This window comes from Papaver somniferum, chromosome 1 (genome assembly GCF_003573695.1).
Source record: "Papaver somniferum cultivar HN1 chromosome 1, ASM357369v1, whole genome shotgun sequence".
Taxonomy (NCBI): domain Eukaryota; kingdom Viridiplantae; phylum Streptophyta; class Magnoliopsida; order Ranunculales; family Papaveraceae; genus Papaver; species Papaver somniferum.
The window spans coordinates 215,000,395-215,008,936 of NC_039358.1; the positions used below are offsets into that span (position 1 = coordinate 215,000,395).

General features: G+C 41.5%; 1 protein-coding gene across 1 annotated transcript in view; it reads left to right on the forward strand.

The window, feature by feature from the left end:
- The first annotated feature begins 7,729 nt into the window (after nt 1-7,729).
- The window catches only part of LOC113315681 (pentatricopeptide repeat-containing protein CRP1, chloroplastic-like), a 5,532-nt gene continuing 4,719 nt past the window's right edge, over nt 7,730-8,542 (forward strand). The window contains exon 1 of the mRNA XM_026563943.1: nt 7,730-7,861. The gene's annotated coding sequence lies outside the window, so the exon portion shown is untranslated. The remainder of the gene's footprint in view (nt 7,862-8,542) is intronic.

Consider the following 8,542-nt stretch of genomic DNA (forward strand, 5'->3'; position numbering starts at 1 on the left):
GTAACTCTCTATTGATAAACACTCAATTTTTATGGTATCCAGTGGAGCAGGGAGGTCGCTTCACCATTGTTTTTCCTAAAAACACTTTACTATATTCTCTGAAGGAACCTAATTCAAGTCTAAGTAAGAAACACGTAGCAATCGTAGGTTTGGCAAAGCAAAGAGGGACTTACTATCTCGATAATTAAGAAATAGGACTTATCCACGAAGGTCTGGAGATAAAGAACAATTGATATAGAATTGGTAAGGCTAGTATTCTTAGTTATGAGCCGTCATTGCACTTCTACACCCGCGAGTGTCCCGTGTCCCCCACGAAAGGGGAGCTATGCCAAACCGGTTCCGGAGGAGATTTCTCTTGCTTCTTCCCTCGCTTAAAAAGGGATGTCACATACACACGATCCATACAACCTGGTGGGTGATGTAATAAGACAGGGTAAGGGTGCAAAAGGCAGGTGTGTGCTCCATTGCTGAACTAAGGAAAACTACTATACAAAGGGTCCAGTATATGCAAATTTCCACCTGAGAATGGCTATCATCAATAGTTTTCCCCTTATTTTTAACCCATACCTCGCACTGCGAAACATGATCGTCTTTTCTTGGTCCATCAGTTATAGGTTCGATTCCGGTCAATGGGCTAGTCAACCTATCAGACATGAGAAAGCCGCGATCATAGATATAAGCCAATTAAGTCTACGGCTGAGATCAGTTCATATATATATTGACACTCTCTACCTGGGCCCGCGCGCGTTATGCGACGAAAGAAGGGAAGCTAACCGCATGGTCTTTCTCCCTGCCGACCTCAATCCGACCCCATGCTTTTAAGATGGTGTACACAACTAACGCTTAAGTAGTTCCATGCTCTGTCTTTGAGTGCGCTCTACTTTTCATCTCTTTGTCGGGATCTAAGCTAAGCCTGCAGCTAACGCTTTGCGGGTCGCATTCGTCTGATCCACCAGTTTCACATGGATATAGATCTCCTCATCCAACCTATACTGGCGCAAGGGCTAGACTCGAATGGGTAAGAAAAGAGTGTTTTTGTTGCGTAGTTTAAGAATGCATGGGTGGGCCGTATGAGGACTCTAACGAGGGAACCGGCGCGAATCCGACGGGCGCCCACTTCATCTTTGTCACTGGATATGTGCCGCAGCCTATTGGTTACAAAGAAACGAATAAATTGCTTTCGCCACAAGGAGATCGGCCGATGGCAGCTGCTTCAACGGCACGACCAGGCTCAGTGCAGGAATAATAAAGCATGAGTGAAAAGGTACAAATTTTTTTCTATCTTCCCTTAGTGTTGCTTCCCTACCTCTCTTTCAAAAGGCGATTCTCGTTCCTCCCATGTCATGTCAACTATGCAAACTCTTAACTAAGCGCGGTGTAGTTCCCTAGTAGACATGTGAACAGCTAGGAATTGGCTTCTCTTGCTCTCTGCGACTCGAAGAACACAGACATGTTGGAAAAAAAAGAGTGACTACTCGGTCCACTTTGTTATAGATTTTTTGGAGTATTCTAGGCTCGCCTACCTCTATAATGAGTGGTTTTGTACTCTGGGAACGTGAGCTTCTGCATTATGAATCGTATGGATAGAAGGTTTCGTTCCTTCGAACACTTCTGACTAAACCTATACCTTCTCTGTTCTGGACCATGAAAAGCTAGTGCAAGCCGAGTTTCCTCTTGCCCTGGGCCCTTACCCGACGATGAATGAAACGCGAAAGAAAAAACAAAGACTGGTCAGTGAACAGGAGATTAGCACGAGCTAAGATAGATAGAAAGAAACGAATGGATTAGCTCCAGTTGTTTCGCTATATCTAATATATTTCATAAAGTAGGAGTCCGCAGAAGCGACGTAAGCACTTGTGTTCCACTGTTAAAGGACATACCAGATATGGATGGCCACAGAAAGACAAGGTGTAAGCGGAAACTCCCCTCCTTAGCCGTGCATAGGTTCCGACCTGAATTGTTCGTGGTTTGATTACGCGAGTGGGTCTTCATCAGGAAATTGAACTCACGAAGTATGTATGACCTTTGCTTACGAGAACTTAGATTGATTACTAGCCATTCCTATGAACTACTTTATTGGATCATTGATTCTATACGTGGCTTCGCTTCCTTAAGATAACCGCTATCCTACCATAGATAAAAACCCCTGTAGTCAAGTCCCGCTTAAGGCAATGGCCTGCAGACTCTTTGTTAGTTCCCTATTAATGAGTTTTTTTACCATCGACTGAAGTTCAGGACCACCACTACTTTGGATAGTGGACGATGTGCTATTTCCGTAAAGGATCTAATCTGTCGCTGCGCCTGCTTGCCAATTCTTTTTTAAAGCGTGGGTTTAGAGAGCGTTTACAAGGGGTTGCAAGAGCCAATGTGAGGCACCTGATCAAAAATCTTTCTTAATTTTTGAGAGGATATCTTTTCTCTTATAAGAAAAGGAAACGGATAGTAAGAATCTAGCCACTCCTTTAGACTAAGGCGAACCGTACCTTCTGTAGCCGAGACATCGTGTTAATGCAAGTAGCTAACAAATATCAGGTCGAAGGACTAATAACGAAAAGTCAGACCGGGTTGAACACAAGTAGGAATGGTACGACCTTTGTCAAGAGCCCAACCGTTTATTACTCAAGCGCATTGAAGGGCTTGATATGTCGCGAATCTTCTTGAAAGAGAGGGATGCCTTCGGGAACGCGGATACTTGTGCTACAGGGCGGCGCGATCCTCGTATGTAGTTGTTGTTGGTGCGCACCTAAAGTCGTGGTTAATGCATCTGTAGTTGTTGAGGAAGGGGAATACCATACTATCTCTACTGCATAAGGGCGAAATCTTATTCCTGATTCTTTGTCGACGCGTGACCATATTTATTATGCAATAAAAGATGTGTGAAGTTTTACATTATTCATTGTGTTTGACCTTGGAAGCGGGAGCAGCACATGATTGAACTTCATCATCAATTTTTCCTTGACCGAGTGATTACGCACTGATTGCTTCGGTGGCTTATAACTCAGGCATCTATTTATGTACCCGCCTCATGTTCTACCTAACAGAGTTCACTTTGCGCCTAGATCATGTGATTGCCCATTAACTTAATTGCTACCCCTCCTTCAGTATGAAACCTTAGCTGCCCGATCTATACTTTTTGGGTGGGCAGAGACATTTCAAGTTTCTCATTTCTCCAGTGCAACAGTCGAGAAAGTTACCTTATCTTTCTATAGGCGCATTCGAGACAAAGCCCACGGGCAGGCGCTTTATCAGTTCGTTTGAGCAGCTTGAAAGCCAATTGAGATAGTGGGTAGCGGTAGGGATATTCTGAGATCCACATTCTCCTCTTTCTTCTCATTTTACTGATTCAACTCCGCACCGAATAGCGGATACCTGGAGGGAGGAAGCATTCAAGCATCACCCAGCGAACGGACTCTATAAAAAAAAGGATTAGACACTAGTAAGGATGGTTGGTACAGTTACTCACAGTAGACATAGTCGAAGACAAACACCTCAGAATTCCATTCTCTCTAAATCATTAGTTGCATCCAAAGATCACGACGTAAAAAGGCCAATCGAGAATCGGATTAACGTCAAACGACAGCCTACTTCTTGTCCCTTGCATTACCCGCGGGGTCGGGGTATGCTTTCAGAAACTGAACCATCACCCAGCTTTCCATAGGACTCATTTTGGTTCCAACTTGCTGGTTATGATCTGGCCCCACATTAAGACGATATTTCTTGATTCTCTTCCTGATCAACTGCTGTTGGTGGCCCCCTTGAAAAGAGTTTACGGACTAGGTTGTAAATCTATTCTACCACTTCACGATTGAAGGAATGGCTACGAATTGTCTTATGTAATCAAAATGAGAATTGACTTATGTAATGTAGTTTTCTTTCTTTCGACGAATGATAGGTACCCACAAACCAGGTATAGTTAGTGAGCCGTGTAACAGGCGACCATTTCGCGCGGTTCGGGGGCACTTGAGTCAGTCGACGGCGCCCGGCTGCGTCTTGACCCCTATCCAATTTTTAGGCCAATTCCCCCTTCGTACTACTAAAAAATGAGATTCTTGCCAAATCTGAGTTTGTTGTTCCAACCATTACCAAACTAATACCTATTTCGTTTAGTACTTCAGGGGCTTCTGTAGCGTATAATGTCAATCCCGTAGCGGATCAATTCCAACGAGCATTTCAAACAAGTACTTTTTGTAATCGACTCTATTGCTTCTTCAATAAACGTTGGTTCTTCGATCAAGTTTTGAATGACTTTCTAGCCAGATCCTTCCTGCGTTTCGGGTATGAAGTCTCATTTGAAGCTTTAGACAAAGGTGCTATTGAGATCTTGGGCCCTTATGATATCTCGTACACATTCCGATGATTGGCCGAGCGAATCAGTCAACTTCAAAGTGGGTTTGTTTATAATTATGCCTTTGCAATGTTACTTGGTTCAACTTCATTTGTGACCTTTTCTCGTATGTGGGACTCTCTCTCTTCTTGGGTAGATAATCGATCGTCTTTCATTTTGATAGTGAGTACTTTTTATACTAATAAGTAAAGTAAAGAATCTAACTGACGGAGCTTGCCAGGATGTCTTGGTTAGCAAGCAAGCGTAGGCGCTAACTCCCAGTGAACTCTCTTTCTCTTCTTTCTTTTTGATTGAATATACAAGAATGTCTTTCCACTAGCTAGATCAAAGTTAGAACATGTCCCTTTCGTTATTACAACCTTCCTTCTTTATGTCAAAGACCAGAAGCTATGCATACATTCTCATTGGATTTCAATTGTTCTTAACTGCGATGGTCATTCATTTAAGTCTTCGGGTTGCACCTCCAGATCTTCAACAATGTGGAAATTCTCGTATTCTATATGTACATGTTCCTGCGGCTTGGATGAGTATACTCGTTTATCTCGTGACGGCTATAAACAGTTCCTTCTTTCTCTTAACAAAGCATCCCCTCTTTCTTCGATCTTCTGGAACCGGTACAGAAATAGGTGCTATTTCTACATTCTTTACCTTAGTGAATGGAGCTTTCTGGGGAAGACCTATGTGGGGCACCTTTTGGGTCTGGGATGCTCGTTTAACTTATATACTCATCTTGTTCCTTATATACCTGGGTGCATTGCTTTTTCAAAAGCTTTCTGTTGAACCGGCTTCCATTTCAATCTGTGTTGGACCGATCGATATACCAATAATCAAGTTTTCAGTCAACTGGTGGAATACATTGCATCAACCTGGTAGCATTAGTCGATCTGGTACATCGATCTATGTATCTATGCTCATTTCAATCTTGTCCAACTTTACTAACTCCCCCTTCTTCACTCTATTCTTCTTCGTCTTCTGATTCTCTCTTTTCTGAAATCCTCTTTAACTGAAGAAATTGAAGCTCGACAATGCATGCATAAATAGAAGCTCTAGAAGCTTCACCTAGTTCACTCGCCAAGTCTCTTTGCATCCATGACTTAAACAGGGCAATTCGTAGGTTCGATTCCTGCAGGATGTAAGTTCAATCGCTTTTTATAAAGGCTCGCCCTTATAGCTTATGGTGCACTTCACTCGAGGAAGCGTAAAAAAGCGCTAAGCAGCCCCGTCCAATCGGGCTAACCTTTCGACTTGGGACAGTTCAATGCATATTGGGACTTCGTCTTTTTCAATGAAAGCCGAGGAGCCTAGCTCGCATTAACGTAGTCATCTCCTGTCCTGCCTATTACTATGAGTTGGGTTTCGTAGAGTGAAAGGTTGGGCGTAAATAGCGCCTCTAGACCAAGTATAACGACGGGCTTTTACCCTTTAAATGAAAGTCTTACCGTTGGCAGACGCTTATTTTGCTTGAGAGCCTGAAGCTGATTCAATCTCGTAGCAGCTGTTGATTTTGATTGTCTTATAGCAAAAGGCTTACCGATAGAGACAATTAGGTTACCTGGCTTAAAAAGGGCTTCCAGGGGAATGAAAGTAAGTCCACTGGATAGGTAGGCTCGAAAAGCCTATACATGTTCCTTTTGTTCGATATCTGATGACTATACTGCTTATGATGCTCATTCAGTCCATCCATCCTCGGAATGGAAATGTAACAAAGTATAGCTGACATTGATTTTATGTATAAAGGTTTTCAAAAGAAAGTATATCAATTAATGTGCCATAAAAACCGAGTACGTATCAAAACAGTGAATAATATATCAAATTTGTGGGTTCTGTTAACAATGAATCGGTAACAAGACATTCCTTTCGGATTCTTAGAACTATTGAAACTTATCTTTATTAAGAAAAAACACACCTAGTTCATGGTGCTGCTTCATGTTCTGGTCCCTGTGCTGCTTCTGGCGCTGGTATTGCTCCTGGTTCTGGTGCTGCTTCTGGTGCTGATGGTCTCACAATGTTGATAGCAAAGCACAGTCTCATACCTTGAGCAGGTATACGGAAACACCAGATCTGCACCTTATCTTTTTCAGGAACCATGTCCAAATTTTTGACAAATTTATTCCAGTTTTTTGTAAAAACTCTCCATTGAGTTGTAGGCCAGTACGTTAAATCCATATTCCAAACCATTTTATTTTGATCAACCAATTTAATATGCAACCGGTGGCTAGTCGATTCGAAAAATTCTATCTTTTCATCATCTGCCATGATGCTTTGTAAAAAGTCATAACAGTCGCTTGGCAATAGTAGCCTATTTTGGTCACTTCTCGTATCACTTTTGGTTAGAACTTTCTCTGATACCCACATTATATCTACACCACCAGTGTCACGGATTGCATCTCTAATGTTATCAGGAACCGGTTGCGGTGCCGGTCGTACCAACTGTGCAGCTGCTCTCTTTCGCTTAGGTGCGGGTGCTGGTTGTATAAACAGTGAAGCTGCTCTCTGCCGCTTAACCGCCAGGCACTGTTTTCTAGTCTTCCTTATTTGCTTCTTCGGTTCATCATAGTACTGACGATCTTTCTTAAGGTGTTGACAGCCTTGTATCATGCGGTCTTCTTCTTGATACTTGGTTGATGTAGAAGAAGTCCCTTGAAGACATTGAAAGGTAGTAGTAGACGTCTTTCGGATGTACTTAGAACCCCCGTTATCCTCCTCCTTGGGCATTCCTCTGCAGCTACCTGCATCAACTTTTTCACAATTATTGTTGTTATCGGCTTTAGGCGCGGGTACTACTTCAACCTCATCCAATAATTCTGCTGGTAGCGGTTCTAGTTGTTTCCATATCTCCATTGGAACAAAACATTGCTCACACGAACACCTTTTATCCTTATGCACCTCATAGTCCTCGCGTTCATTGTTGTTGGTTCTTCTCCTTTCCTTTTCGTCTGTACTCGTTACAAACGCGAGCATCGTATCCATCCTGCTAGGGCTGCTGCTATTGCTGGAACTTTCTCCATCTATCATCTTTCCTTTGCCTTTATCAGCCATGCTGAAAAAAAGCTAGAGAATTGAATGATGGAAGAATGACTGCATTGTACAAACTCTTGTTATTTATAGAACTCGAAGTATTTGGTTTCCGAGTCTATGTAAAATCAGGATTTTTGATTACTTGATTCAAATACAGTTTCCTCTCTGATTCTGGAAGAAGAAGAAGTTCTTGCATGGCTTTGTTTTGTGAAATGGACCAAATGGTATCAATAAAATTTGAAGCCCTTCCTTTTTCACATAATTACAAATTTTACCCTTTCTTGCTATTTCACTTAATCAGACTCGCACCTATTTGACTCAACCTCTGACTCGTGGAATGACAAAAATATCCTCCATTGGTTAAAATACAGATTTCATTTTCTTTTTTGACTTCACTTCACTTCAGAGTTCAGACAGAAAAGCTAGAACCCTAAGAGAGATTTTTGAAGGTGACGACGAATATAGAATGTGAGAAGCCGTAGATGGAAAATAACACAGGTATGTCGTATTTAATGTTGTTCTCCTCTTTCTCTTATTCGGATTTTCTGTTGCTAGTGAATTTTTTTTCTAGGGTTTTAAGAAAAAAACCAGTAAAAAGCTCTCTAACCTGTTACTATTATCAATTTCATTTTTTGAATTTTTGTTGTTGTTTTTTTAGTAATGGGTTTTGATTGGATTGAAAAAATTTGTTTGTTTTATTTTTTGATTTGGAGTTAGTGTGGTTATGGTTTTGTTGTGTTTATCATCTGTTTGCATAAATGCTTAATCGACTTATAATGCCTATAGGAAGAATATACTGCACCTGTAAGAGTTTTGAGTCCAATTTGGTGGCAATCAATTAAGCAAATTAAGAAGACTACAATATCATGTCCTCGTGCACATAGATTAATAGAGAATAATACCAATGATGAACCCTTATGAGATTAATATACAGTGTATATGATTTTAGCTGCTGGTTTGAACCTCAAGATACATTGAGTTGAGATCATGTTTTAGATGACAGAAAGGAGCCTTTTGCGTGACATGAATGCATGAGTTTGTTAAAAGTATTGGGTTGTTAAACCATGAATCTGATTCTGTTGTTTCCTTTATTTTTTACCTATAAGATTAGATCATTTCTCTTTCTAGATAATTGGTGTGTTGCCGTGTCGATTACCTACAACAGGGGGGGGGGGGGGG